This window comes from Hevea brasiliensis, chromosome 2 (genome assembly GCF_030052815.1).
Source record: "Hevea brasiliensis isolate MT/VB/25A 57/8 chromosome 2, ASM3005281v1, whole genome shotgun sequence".
NCBI lineage: Eukaryota > Viridiplantae > Streptophyta > Magnoliopsida > Malpighiales > Euphorbiaceae > Hevea > Hevea brasiliensis.
The window spans coordinates 60,876,556-60,891,380 of NC_079494.1; positions in this window are offsets into that span (position 1 = coordinate 60,876,556).

Below are 14,825 nucleotides of genomic sequence, written 5' to 3' on the forward strand. Positions count from 1 at the left end.
TTTCATTTTATTTTCTAAGTGTAATACTATTTATTTTTAATGGACATTTAGGTCAAAAGACACTTGGGATGTCAAATGACCATAATGCCCTGTTCGGGTGGCATTCACGATTTTCGGTATTACTGTGTTTTGTGCATTTTCGATTTCTCACTTTTCTTTGTACTAATTATTTAATTTTTCTTTGATATTTCTAATGATATTTATTCTTCAACAAGGGTCTATTTATGTCCCAAAAATGTTTTCGGGGTTCCATGATCCGAGCGATCCAACGGTCCACGCAGTGACTTACCAGTTCTGTCACACATCGTTAGGTTTCCCGGCTCGTTTAACTTGATCACATTTCTTTGCAATCATTTTTCCTTTTTTTTTGTTGTACTTTCTTTTCTTTTATTTCATTATTTTATGTCTCCTCACTCTCATTGAAGTGTGGTTCTAGGCATCCTAGTGTCCAGGACAACACTGGTCACTGGAGCGGCAGAGCACTCACCGAACTTAGGGGTGTTACAATTCTCCCCCCCTTAAATAAATTTCGTCCACGAAATTTTACCCAGTAATCATCTTACAATAGTCATACGTTTATTTTCTCCTTTCTATATGATCGTAAGACTTTTAACAATCTAATACAATGTTTACTTTGTTTGGATAACACCAATCTCTGTTACTATTATGTTGTCTAATATTTGACTCACGTTCCTTCTTGAATGACCCTTGAGGTCATATTAGAATCATTCATCGAGCATTGGTCCTCTGACCATTCTAGTCCATAGTCTTCCTCACATTCGAATATTTCTTTGTTACATATGAATCAACTGTTCAAGTCTCTACTTCCATAACTCTTTTTATCTGTCAATGTTCTATAACTTACTTCCTTTTATCTTGAACTATAACCTTCGATATTTTAACTTTTGAGTTTTAGATCCCTAAGTAGGATTTTCAAACTTATTTCTAACAATTAAATTCTGTCTTGGCATAACTATGCCAAAGCAGATCTTAGTTAACTATTCTCATCTAGGTGTACTATCGGTTAGTACGTAGCTCTACACAATAATCTCAAGTTAGTCTTGTAATGTCTGAGCTTACGGTATAAACATCAAGAACATTGCATAGTTACTACGATACATCCCAATAGATCAAACTTTGTTATTTTTATTCTTTTTGAATTCAACGATATTCGAATCTTATTACGATTATAATATCCATTAGCAATTTCTATGATAACCTCCTTGCCCTTATCAAGAGCAATTCCATTCTTGCATCTTACTTTTCGTCCTCTTGCCTTACATTAAGTAGGCTCACTAATTAGCTTTATAATTTATGGTGTGTTAGAAAATACTTTTACGATAAACTCTTTCAAAACTAATTTCACTTATTATCACAATCCTTATCTTAAGGGCTAATCACTAATGCGTCAAAATTTATTCCTCTGTAAGCGAATAACAACAGAACATATAGTTCTAACACTAATGTAAGAATATGAAAATTCCAGTCAAACAATACATATATATATCTCGGTTGCTAATTGAGAAAGTACCAGCAATGATGTCAAAAGTCTCGAGTCTCTTTTCAGTATAGCGTATACTCTCGTTGAAGCATCACCTGTTTTGGTGATTCACGATGAGTCGACTTCTAGGTGTACTACCCTTACCTCTACCTTTGCCTCTACTAGCGATGGTGAACTCTTTGGGGTAGAAACTTGGGTTGATCCCTTTGGTGTAGTAAATGATCGAGCGACTGGATTTACACAATCCTTAGCAAAATGACCAGTCTCTCCACAATTAAAGCATGCTCCTACGGCTCTATAACATACCCCACTATGTGGTTTACCACAAGTTTCACAAAGTCGATCCGAGCGCATTTACGGGTTTACGTTGAGTTGGTGATCGGATCGAGGTGGTTTCTGTCCAAAAGATCTATCTCTACCGGACTTCTTACTATCTCTGTCGTATCCCCAAAGTTTTTCCTCTTTCCGGAGGGACCACTAGAACTCATTCTGTGACTTTCCCTCTTTTACGCCTTCTCGATTTCTTTTTCTCAAGAGCGCTTGATTCAATTCTTTCTAATTCTAGTGCTTGAGAAATAAGTTCAGAAGAAGTTGTTATGTTTGAATCCGACCACTTGTGTCGATACTAGGCTTCAAGCCGGTTTCAAACCTCTTACATCTCTCCTATTTGGTAGAAAGTAGACTTCTTGCATAATGGCTTAGGCGGGAGAATTCCCTTTCATACTCGACCACCGATCGCCCTGTTTGGACTTAGGAATTCTTGCGACACGGTCTACATAAGCATCGGGGACATATTTTTGCTGAATTCCTGAGGAAGTCATTCCATGTTAGCACTGCAGTTCTATCGGTTGTGGGGATGGTTTTCCACGATCATAAGCATCCCCTGTAGCAAAGATCACGAGTACTCAAATCTAAGCTCCTCTGTGCAATGCGGTTTCTTGAATACCCTATCCATCCTCTCTAACCATTGTTACGCCTCTAGAGGATCTCTGTCCCCTTGAACTCTGTAGCCCCATACTTCATCAATTTGTCATATTGTCTAGAAGAAGGCGTGGTTGTACCACCGGTGTGTATTGGGACTTGAGTAGGCACATTACCATCCATTTGTTGGAACATTGCGGCCGTCTGTGGCGAGCGAGAATGCAGATGCTGCGGTGGTGCTCTTGAACCACGACATTATGTAGGCATGGGGCATCCTTTGCACCTCGACCTCAATAGATTGATCATTGAGCGATCACCCTCTTCCATAGTCAACGCGAGGATTTTAGATCTCTAAACCAATAACACAAGGAGATTTCCTCCGTTAGTGCATATTTATAATGTAATGTCTTGTATGTATCAAACAATGATATTGAGCGGTTGTCTTGTGAAGAAAGAATATTCAAATGACAGTGAAAGCAATTTAAAAACTTTGCTCTGATACCACTAAAACATGTCACACCCTACCCCTCTGTAAGGCATAACATGATCCCGTAGTATACCTAATGAATTACCAACTCCGTCTACTGATAATCCATTAAATACACTACAAGGGATTTTAAAAACTTTTCTTCTTTTACGATGGTGAGCACTATTTACAGTGTGAAAGACTTTGGTGAATCAAGTGAAACAACTAACTCATTTGATTTATTTGGAGTATCTGTAAAAATTTTGGCAAGGTGCCATTTGTATTTTGGACAAAGCAGTTCTTGAGAAAACTGTAAAAAGCACTTCAATATATTTTCAAATCTCAACTCCAACATTTTTATCAACACAACACATTTCTCAAGTCAAATCCACAGTGATTTTCAAAGACTAAGATACAAAAATATAACACAATTTTTACAAGCCAAATAACTCATAATTATTTTACAACTTTATTGTACAACTTAAATTTACAATGCTCAAAACCAAGAACAAAATATACATACAGTGAATATACATTCTGATTACAAAATGCCACATATGGTATACTCACTATACCCAAAATCTCTCATTGGCGGTACTAGCGACCTAGTCTGTGCCACTGTCTATCTCTCTACTGCGACGGCAATAAAAGCTATCATTTGAGACAATGTCTCGATGGTGCACAACATTACCCACTTACAATTTTAAATCACAATTCATAAATCATATCATTAGTGGATACTTAAAACCATAGTTGATTTCAAGACAATGAATGTCATAAGGAATTTAAACTCCAATTCACAAATTATCAAAATTCATAATAACACAATTTAGTCAAATAGCTTAAGAATACCGTATTGCCAATTCATACACAATTTGATCAAATTCTTGAATAACACGCTTTTTTCCAATCAATGACACAATTTGATCAAATAACTGAATAATACCATTTTGCAAATCAATAACACAATTCGATCAAATAACTGAATAATATCGTTTTGCAAATCAATAACACAATTCGATCAAATAACTGAAGAATACAGTGTTGCCAATCAATATCACAATTTAAGTCATGACACAATTTTTCCATATATGCCGTGTTGTACACCACGACAAGACATGCTCACCCCAATAATCGAAATCAATGAGGGAGGAAGCTAGCTATATAATGAGAACTCATCCATACTCACCTCAGACTGGGAAGTCAAAGAGGGAGGAACATAATCATACTCACCCCAGACTAATAAGTCAAAGAGGGAGGAATAATCACACTCACCCCATTAATGGAGGAGGAACATATTATCAGTGTCATGCCAATTGTGAGTCAAAACAATTCCAAACATTTTATTCAAATGATCCGTAAGAATCCAATAAATTTCCAAAGTTATAATTTCATTCACAAAATGGCAACACAATTCGTAATTTACTTCAATTTCCACAAAAACCATTTACAGTGCTTTTCAATCAATAAGTATCCATCAAATACCATTCAAACAATTTTTCCATGATTTCAAACCATTCACAATGTTTTTAAATCAATAAGTGTCCACCAAACACATTTCCACAATTTAAAACAATAATATACAAATAGTCAATATTTATTTCAATTGAAAAATTCAAGAGAAATAGCTGTTGTGCACAAACACAATTTAAAACAATAATATACAAATAGTCAATATTTATTTCAATTGAAAATTCAAGAGAAATAGTTGTTGTGCACAAACCTCTGATATTTGTCTCCTGGTTTTGACTCAGATTTCTTTCCCTTTTCTTTGAGTCCTTGTTAATCGAGAAACACAATTTGAAGTGTTTGATGCTAATTTAATTTGCCTCTAACGATGGTGTTTAGTAAATAATGCACTGAACTCAATTATTCACTTAATCACCTAATATACCGACCCTCGTTGCGTTTTAGGTAAATTAGGTTTTAGTGTCGTTAATATGTCACATTTGATAGGGTTTTAGGTTTGGTATGTTTTACCAAAGTCATTTCCTTGCTTAGTGCATTTTAATGCAAATTGCTGGATTCCGGGACACTGGTTTGACCTAACCGGACGATCTAGTTCCCTCGGTTTTCGGGTCTCGGTCGAAACTACAAACTTGTAGATCTAGGTCTTATTGCACGCGGGGCAAAATTTCAGGTCAATCCGAGTTAAGTAGACCGAGTTATGGTCATTATACTATTGCTGGTCAAATGGTACCATTTTAGGTCAATTTTAGGTCAAATTGGTCAATTCTGGTTCGGCCAGTTTTTGGACCCGAACTTGTGCAAGCTTTTTGACTTGCTTATGGTCATTTCTGGGCTTTGGTGTCTTCATAAGACTTGTAGGTATGGGTCTTAAATATTCTTGGTTAAAATTTCAGGTCAATTGGACTTGGTTTGAGTGAGTTATGGCCTAAACACTCACTGCTGCCCAATTGGTCATTTTTCAGGTCCTAATTGCACCTAATCCGAATTGGTCATTTTTTTAGGTCACCTTGCAAGCAGAATTTTGGCATGGTTTCTCAATGAAAGTTGGCACATTTTGTGCCTAGTTTCACCTCAAATTGGTCTCATACCAATTGAGGTTACACATTTAAGGTTATAGGCTAAAATGTGTACTGCCCTCAATATGCTTTTCACACCCCATTCAAAACACATATTTACCTTGCAAAGTTTACTTCCATACCCTACCAAATCAGTTTTGGTACATTACCAAAAGCACTTTCTACTTTACATTAACATTATTTTGGGCAGATTCCAATCAGCCTCAACACACCAATATCATTCACAATTACAATTTCTAAGTACTATTACAAACACACCTAACCATTACAAATTTTACACACACTTTACAAGATCAATCTACATACATATCATCAATCCTTCTAGGTTAATATTCTGCATACATTTCCTTCAATATATACCATTACTCAAGTGTCCCCAAGCTGCCACAAACCATTCTTCAACATCAAAGTGCCGTCCATTTTACAATTTCCCATCCAAGTGCATAAATCACCACATAAACATGAAATAATTCACTAGGTTACTAATTCATCATGATCAACACCATTTCTCATCAATTATATGCACAAATATCTCATCAAAAACGTGACTCATGGCTGTCCAAAATGAAAACAACAATAACCCTTCAAACTCAAAATTTTCTTTCACCAAACTAACACCCATAACATGAACATAAACTTTAACAAAGAAATTCTCAAAAATGCAAACTTACCTTTAATTGTAACTTGCTAAACCTTCATCAAACTTCTCAAAATTAGTATCAATATCTTCCTTGTGATGTGTAGACAAAGTTTAATGAAGAACACTAAGAGGTTGGAGTTGAAAATGGAGAGTTAAGAAAGCTTGCATGAAAAATGGCTATGGAGTTTCCTTCACTCTTCAATTCGGCAATTTGAATGCAAATGAGGAAGATGACTTATTCAGCTGCATTTTAAGTGTACACATGTCCCACTATGTATTTAATTAATCCCCTTAGTGGTCCACTTAGTCACTTAATCATATAATAAAGTAATTATTCATTTATTCCACATTTAACCCATAATTTCCACTATTTATTTTAGGTACCACCAATTTAATTTTTCATTTTATTTTCTAAGTGTAATACTATTTATTTTTAATGGACATTTAGGTCAAAAGACACTTGGGATGTCAAATGACCATAATGCCCTGTTCGGGTGGCATTCACGATTTTTCAGTATTCTGGGTTTTGTCTGTTTTTCGATTTCTCACTTTTCTTTGTACTAATTGTTTAATTTTTCTTTGATATTTCTAATGATATTTATTCTTCAACAAGGGTCTATTTATGTCCCAAAAATGTTTTCCAGGGTTCCATGATCCAGGGCGATCCAACGGTCCACGCCGTGACTTCCAAAGTCTGATCACCCATCGTTAGGTTTCATTTCGTTTAACTTGATCACATTTCTTTGCAATCATTTTTCCTTTGTTTTTCTTGTACTTTCTTTTCTTTTATTTCATTATTTTATGTCTCCTCACTCTCATTGAAGTGTGGTTCTAGGCATCCTAGCTGTCCGGACAACACTGGTCACTGGAGCAGCAGAACGCACTACCGAACTTAGGGGTGTTACAGCAATCAATGATGCTAGCACTCACATAAGAATGGGTAGAGCCCAGATCAAATAACACAAACACATTTTGGTTAAAAGTTGAGAAGGTACCAGCCACAACATCAGATGTCTCGGCCTCTTCCCTCTGTCTCATTGCATACATTACGTTGGAGCCTTTGTCTTGCTCGATTGTTTCACTATGCCTTGGTACTCTTTGGCTACCTCTACCCCTGCCTCTACCTCTGCTGGGTGGTTGTGAACTTCTAGTGACAGGGCTCTGAACTGACCCTTCTACAGTAGTAGGAGGTGGTCCAACTCTGCGACTACTGGTGCAATCCTTGGCAAAGTGTCCGGTGCCTCCACAGTTATAACAGGCTCCAATAGCCTTATAGCATATCCCACCATGATTTCTTCCATAAGTTTCACATTGGCGGGGAGGGTAGGAACTTCTGGTACTCTGTTGACCAGATAGGGGAGGTCTCTGTCCTGAATATCTTCCCCTACCAGACTTCTTGCCACCTCTGCCATGTCCCCCATGGTTCTTCCTCTTTCCAGTAGGACCACTGGAACTCTGTTCTACAGATTTTCCCTCTTTCTCTGTCTTCTCTGATTTCTTTCTCTCAGGAGTAGTTTCAGACTCGATTCTTTCTAACTCTAGAGCTTGAGAAATAAGTTCAGAGAAGTTAGTGTGTTTGAAGCTGACTACTTGTAATCTGATACTGGGAATCAAGCCGGTTTCAAACCTCTTGCATCTCTCCCTGCTGGTAGAAAGTAAACTCATTGCATAATGGCTCAGATGGGAAAATTCTCTTTCATACTCAGCCACTGATCTATTCCCCTGTTTCAGACTTAGGAATTCTTGTAACTTCTGGTCTACATAAGCATCAGGGTCATATTTCTGTCTGAATTCCCTGAGAAAGTCATTCCATGTTAATACTGCTGGTTCTACCAGACTGTGGGGAATGGTTTTCCACTAGTCATAAGCATCCCCCTGTAACAAAGACACAGAGTATTCAAATCTGAGCTCTTCTGTGCAATGCAATTTCTTAAATACCCTATCTATCCTCTCTAACCACTGTTCAGCCTCTAGAGGTTCTACTGTCCCCTTAAACTCTGTAGCCCCATACTTCATCAATTTATCATACTGCCTAGTAGGAGATTGTGGTTATACCACTGGTGTCTGTATTGGGACTTGAGTAGGCACATTACCAGCCATTTGTTGGAACATTGCAGCCATCTGCTGAGCAAAGCGAGCAGAAGCTGCTGCGATGCTGCGGTGGTCTTCTTTGAACCACCGACATTTTGTAGGCACAGGGCATCCTTGCACCTCAGCCTCAATAGATTGATCGACTGAACGATCACCCTCTTCCATAGTCAATGCGAGGATTTTAGATCTCCTGAACAAATAACACAAGGAGATTTCCTCCCGTTAGTGCATATTTATAATGTAATGTACTGTATGTATCAAATAATGATATTGAGCAGTTGTACTATGAAGAAAGAATATTCAAATAATAGGTGAAAACAGAATTTAAAAACTTTGCTCTGATACCACTAAAACATGTCACACCCTACCCCTCTGTAAGGCATAACATGATCCCGTAGTATACCTAATGAATTACCAACTCCGTCTACTGATAATCCATTAAATACACTACAAGGGATTTTAAAAACTTTTCTTACTTCTTTTACAGTGGTGAGCACTATTTACAGGTGTTAAAACCTTTTTGAACTGAAGTGATAGAACTAACACATTTGAATTATTTGGAGTTTCTGTAAAAATTTTGGCAGAGTGCCATCTGTATTTTTGATAAAACAGTTCTTCAGAAAACCTGTAAAAAGCACTTAAATAGATTTCCAAATCTCAACTCCAACATATTTCTCAACACAACACATTTCCCAACTCAAATCCACAGTGATTTTTCAAAGATTGAGATAAAAGAAATATAATACAATTTTTACAAGCCAAAATAACTCATAATTATTTTACAACTTCAATGTACAATTTTTATTTACAACTGCTCAAAACCAACAACAATATGTACATACAATGAACATACATTACATTACAAAATACAAAATATTGGTATACTCATTATACCCGGTAGTCTCTCGCTGGAGGTACTAGCAGCCTAGTCTGCTACCCTGTCTGTCTGTCTACCTGCGACAGCAATAAAAAGCTATCGCTGAGACAATGTCTCAGTGGTGCACAACATTAATCAAATACAATTTAAATCACAATTCATAAGTCATGTAAATAGTGGATACTTAAAACTATAGTTAAATTCAAGACAATAATGTCATAAGGAATTTAACACAATATTACAATAAATCTCAGTAATCAAAACATAGCTAAATTCAAAAGACAGTAAATGTCAATAAGAATTTAAACTCATTTTACAATCTTACAATATGCATCAATAAATCACACACAGCTTTAATCATGTTCCCAAGTTCAATTCATCCCAAAAGCCAATGGCTAATGAGGTATTCAATTCATCCCAAAAGTCAATGACTAATGAGGAATAACATAGCTGGCTAGCAAAAATATGAGTACTCATTCTATTCGTCCTCAACAGGCACACACCTCAACACTTCAGCCAGAGAGGGAATTCAATTCATCCCACTAGACAAGCTAGCGAGGAATACAATCAATGTACATGATAGCTGTGGTTTCAAACCAATTCTGATTGCTTTTCAATCAATAAGTATCCATCAAATATCATTCAAACCATTTTTCACAATTTCACAACTTAAAACAATAATATGCAAATAGTCATAATTTATTTCAATTGAAAATAATTCAAAAGAAATAGTTGTTGTGCACAAACCTCGATAATCGTCTCTCGATGCGGACTCGGTGTTTCCTTCCCTTTTCTGAGTCTTTGGTAGCGAAACACAATTTGAAGTGTTTCAGTACTAAATTAAACTGTCTCTAACGATAATGTTCGATAAGTAATTCACTGAAGGCTATTATTTGCTCAATCACCTAATATACCGACCCTCGATGCATTTTAGGTAAATTAGGTTTTAGTGTCATTAATATGTCACATTCGATAGGGTTTTAGGGTTGGTACGTTTTACCAAACTCATTTCCTTGTTTAGTGCATTTTAATGCAACTTGCTGGATTCCGGGATACTAGTTTGACCTAGCCGGACGACCTAGTTCCCTAGGTTTTCGAGTTTCGGTTAAAACTACAAACTTGTAGATCTATGTCTTATGGAACGCGGGGAAAAATTTTAGGTCATTCTGAGTTAAGTAGACCAAGTTGTGGTCATTATACTATTGCTGGTCAAATGGCATCAAATTAGGTCAATTTTAGGTCAATTTGGTCAACTTTGGTTCGGCCAGTTTTTGGACCCGAACTTGTGCAAGCTGTTTGACTTGCTTATGATCATTTCTGGGATTTGGTGTCTTCATAAGACTTGTAGGTATGGATCTTAACTATTCATGGTTAAAATTTCAGGTCAATTGGACCTGTTTTGAGTGAGTTATGGCCTAAATACTAACTGCTGCCCAATTGGTCAATTTTCAGGCCTCAATTGTACTCAATCCGAATTGGTCATTTTTCATGTCACCTTGCAAGCAGAATTTTGGTATGCTTTCTCAATGAAAGTTGGCACATTTTGTGCCTAGTTTCACCTCCAATTGGTCTCATACCAATTGAGGTTACACATTTAAAGTTATAGGCTAAAATGCATACTGCCCTTAATTACCTTGCTTAAACATACATCAATGACACATTTACCTTACTATATGTCCACTTCCCTTACCAATTCTGTTTTGGTACATTACCAAAACCATATACCACTTCACTTTAAAATCACTTTGGGCAGATTACACACATCCTCAATACACCAAATAAACTCAAATTTACAAAGTCTAAGTACAATCACATATACACATAAACATTACTAATTCCTACATACACTTTACACAACTAATTTATATACATATCCATCAATCCTCAATGTCATAATTCTGCCAATATCTTTATGAACTCATACATTTATCAAAGAGTCCCAAGGCTGCCGAAATGTTCTACAATACCAAAGTGTCCCACAATTCGTCAATCTCCAAGTCAAGTACACAATCACCACATTTTCATGGAAATAACTTACTAGGATATTAAATCCCTCTACTCAATATGAATTTACATCAAATATATGTAATAATAAATCATCAAATACACAACTCCATGGCTGTCCAAACTGGATATATCAAGAACTCTTCAAACTTGAAAATTTTCTTCACCAACACACACCCATAACATGTACACAAAGTTTAACAAAGCAATATTCAAAATTGTAAACTTACCTATGGTTGGGACTTGCTAAACCTTGGCTAAACTTCTTGATTTTGCTATCAAGCTCTTCCTTATGATGTGTAGACAATCTTTAATGAAGAAACCTAAATGATTGGAAGTGAAATGAGGAGGTTAAATGAAGCTTAAGGAAAACGGCAATGGTGGACTTCCAATCCTTCATTTCGGCAAGGTTAAGAGCATTTGGAGAAGATGAAGTTTCTGATGGTGTAATGGAATTACAGCTGCCCCATTTTGTTTTTATTTTATTCATTAGTGGCCCACTCACACAAATTAATCATTTAATAAGTTAAATTCTCACTTATTCCACATTAAACCCTTAATTCTTGTTATTTACTTTAGGTACCACCAAATTAATTTTTCATTTTATTTTCTTAGTGTAATAATATTTATTTTTAATGGACATTTAGGTCAAAAGACAATTCGGGATGTCAAATTGTGATACCCCATACCCGTGTACAGTATATCCGAGTAAGCAATGTCATTGATGGTGAGGTGAGGTGACACGGATACTATGCAGAGCTACAGAAAGTCTCACCCAGTCTGTGGTCTACCAGGCTTTCGGTCGGTCTCTCCAGAACCTACACGTGGCAAAAAGTAACGCGCTAAGCAATAATGCTTAGTGGTGCAAATAATAAAATAAAAAGAAATAACATAAAATAATTATGCAGTGCATGTTTTGATATCTTATGCAGACAATTTTTAGATCATTATTGGTAATCTTATTTATTTTGTACTCATTATATTCATAATTTCATTAAATTTATTCACTTTCATTTTTTGGTTGCCCAAGCAACCTATACTGGGTGACTGGACTGGATAAACGGGCAAACTTGCACTGGGTATCAAGTACCTCAGGCCGTCACACCATCGGTCACATATGTTTCTCCCGGTATGCAACAGAACAGCTAATGAGCCGTAATAAATATTAGGCACAAGGCCAAGTATCATCACAATGTCAGAATGGCTAAAAGCCATGAAATCACAGAATGGCATAATGCCATGTGCAGTACTGCTAACTAAACCCTATTGGCATGCCAACCTATCCAAACCAATCTTGCTAGGTGTACTAGGGCATGTTACACTTTTAAACTTTACAATTCTTGAAATTTAAGTTTAGGTGTTACTATTCATTTCATTAGTCAACTAAAATGTTAACTTGTGCATAAACAATAGGTACATTGGTTTTAATACTCCCAACATACCACATTTTGCATTCTAAAATTGTTGGTATTGGTTGCCAATACCATTTCTAAGCTTAGTGTTAGTTGTTCAAAATTTTCAAATTTCAAGCGTTGTATTTACTATTCCATTAGTCAATTTTGTAGTAGGAATTTGGCAAAGTTGTCTTCACGAAAGTTATTCCTTATTTTGTCTAGTTACATTTCCTTTTTTGAATCACTCAATTTGGTGTTTTGTAGCTCAAGTTATGGCCTAAAAACCATAACTGGCCGGATTGGACAGAATCCAAAATTCTGGGCAAAACTGGTTCTGCCAGATTTGGTACCCTAAGTTTGGTTGGCAATTTGACTAGGTTATGTTCAGAATTTTTATTTGTGTTCTTCATGAAAGTTATAGGTCTATGTCTTAGTTTTCAGCTGGTAAAATTTCAGGTCAATTCGACCTTCCTACACTGAGTTATGACCAAATGAATAAATACTGTTCATTTGGTCATTTTGCCCATGCAGAATGCAAATCACCTGGATTAGGGCAATCTTTAGGTCAACTTGGTTTGGTTTTATGGGCATGATTTCTTCACCAAAGTTGTGCTATTTTGTGTCTAGTTTCATGTCCAATTGACCTTGCACCAATTGAACCTCTACAACTCCAGTTATTGCTGCCCAAACCTGCTAGACTCATGCTCAGTCCTGCAGGTTAGCCAAGGCAGCTCACCCATACACAAATGCCAAGCCTCAACTCACTTCATTTCTTGTTTACACACGACCAAATGATTACTAATTGATTATTAAAACTTATTTTCATCCTTACATGAACAAAGTCTCAAGTTTGTGTCCAAACCCTAACCTCCACAATTCACATCTCATGTAAATACCACAATCCAATTATACAAAGCATATAAACAATTCAATGCACACTAGTAGGCATGTGTAATCAACTCAATTCCATAAAACCACTAAGCTCTCATTGCTGGCCAAAATTTTGGTCTTTCATTTAAGGATAATTTCATTCATTTTCCATGAAATTTCATCTCATGTTAACTTAATTCTAAGAATTAAAGAAGGAAGAGATCTAGAAATTGCACTAACCTTAACTTAACAATTTTCCTTCTTGATCAAACTTCAATTTCTTCAACTTTCTTAGCTCCCAATCACTCTAGCAAGGTCCAAGAACAAGTTTTAGTGTAGGAGGCTTATGGGAAATAATGTAAGAATTTATGGAAGATGAAGCTTTTCATGAAGAAAAATGGTGGAAGAAGAAACTATGGGCAATGGTTCGGCAAAAAGGAAGAAGATAAGGAAATTATGATTTTTTTTTTTCCTTCATTTGCTGCCCATTTATCTATTTTAAGTGAGTACTAGCCATGTGTCATCATGTGATTAGTTAAAATTATTTTAATGACATCATAATGATGTCAAAATTCCCATTTTCTTTTATTTTTTACTCATTTTCAATTAAATTTTTAGCAATATTTATTCACATTTTATGTCAAAATAATTATTTACTTAATTGGACAAGTCGACAAAAAATCACCTCTGAAGGCAAAATGACCAAAATGCCATTCGTTTGGCTTAACAGATAAAAATTGTCTATACCGATTGAAAAATTTTCCTAAGCATTTTCTTGGCATTCTAATGCTATAGGAACCTCAATGACCCTTCTCTGGAGTCCCAAAAATTATTTTATGAATTTTTCCTCTGGACGGTTGCTCCTAGTTGCGAGAACCGCAACTTCCCACTAGGTTACCCATCTCTAGGGCATCGGCTCATTTAACTTGGTTGTATTTTATTTCTAAAATTTTTCCTAAATTTTTCTTGTTAATATTTGAGTTAATTATGGTTCCTCACTTCAATTTAAATATTTTTCCGGACGTTCTAGCTATCCAGACCGATACTATTCACCGCAACAGTAGAATGTACAGAGTTACTACAGGGAGGGTGTTACAACTCTTCCCCTCTAATTTAAATTTCGTCCTTGAAATTTACCTGATGCAAACAGTTGAGGGAACTATTGCCTCATCGTCTCTTCACTTTCCCAAGTTGCCTCCTCGGTGTTGTGGTGCCTCGAAAGCACTTTCACCAGTGGAATCTGCTTATTCCTCAACTCTTTCACTTCCCGAGCCAGGATCCGTATGGGTTCTTCTTCATATGTCAATTCCGATTGTACTTCTATTCCTTCCATGGAGATGACATGTGAAGGATCTGAGCGGCATCTTTTTAGCATAGACACGTGGAACACATTGTGGATCTTGTCCAGCTTTGGTGGTAAAGCTAGCCTGTAAGCTACTAGTCCCACACGTTCAATGACTTCATATGGGCCAATGAACCTAGGGCTCAACTTACCTTTTCTTCCAAACCTTAGTA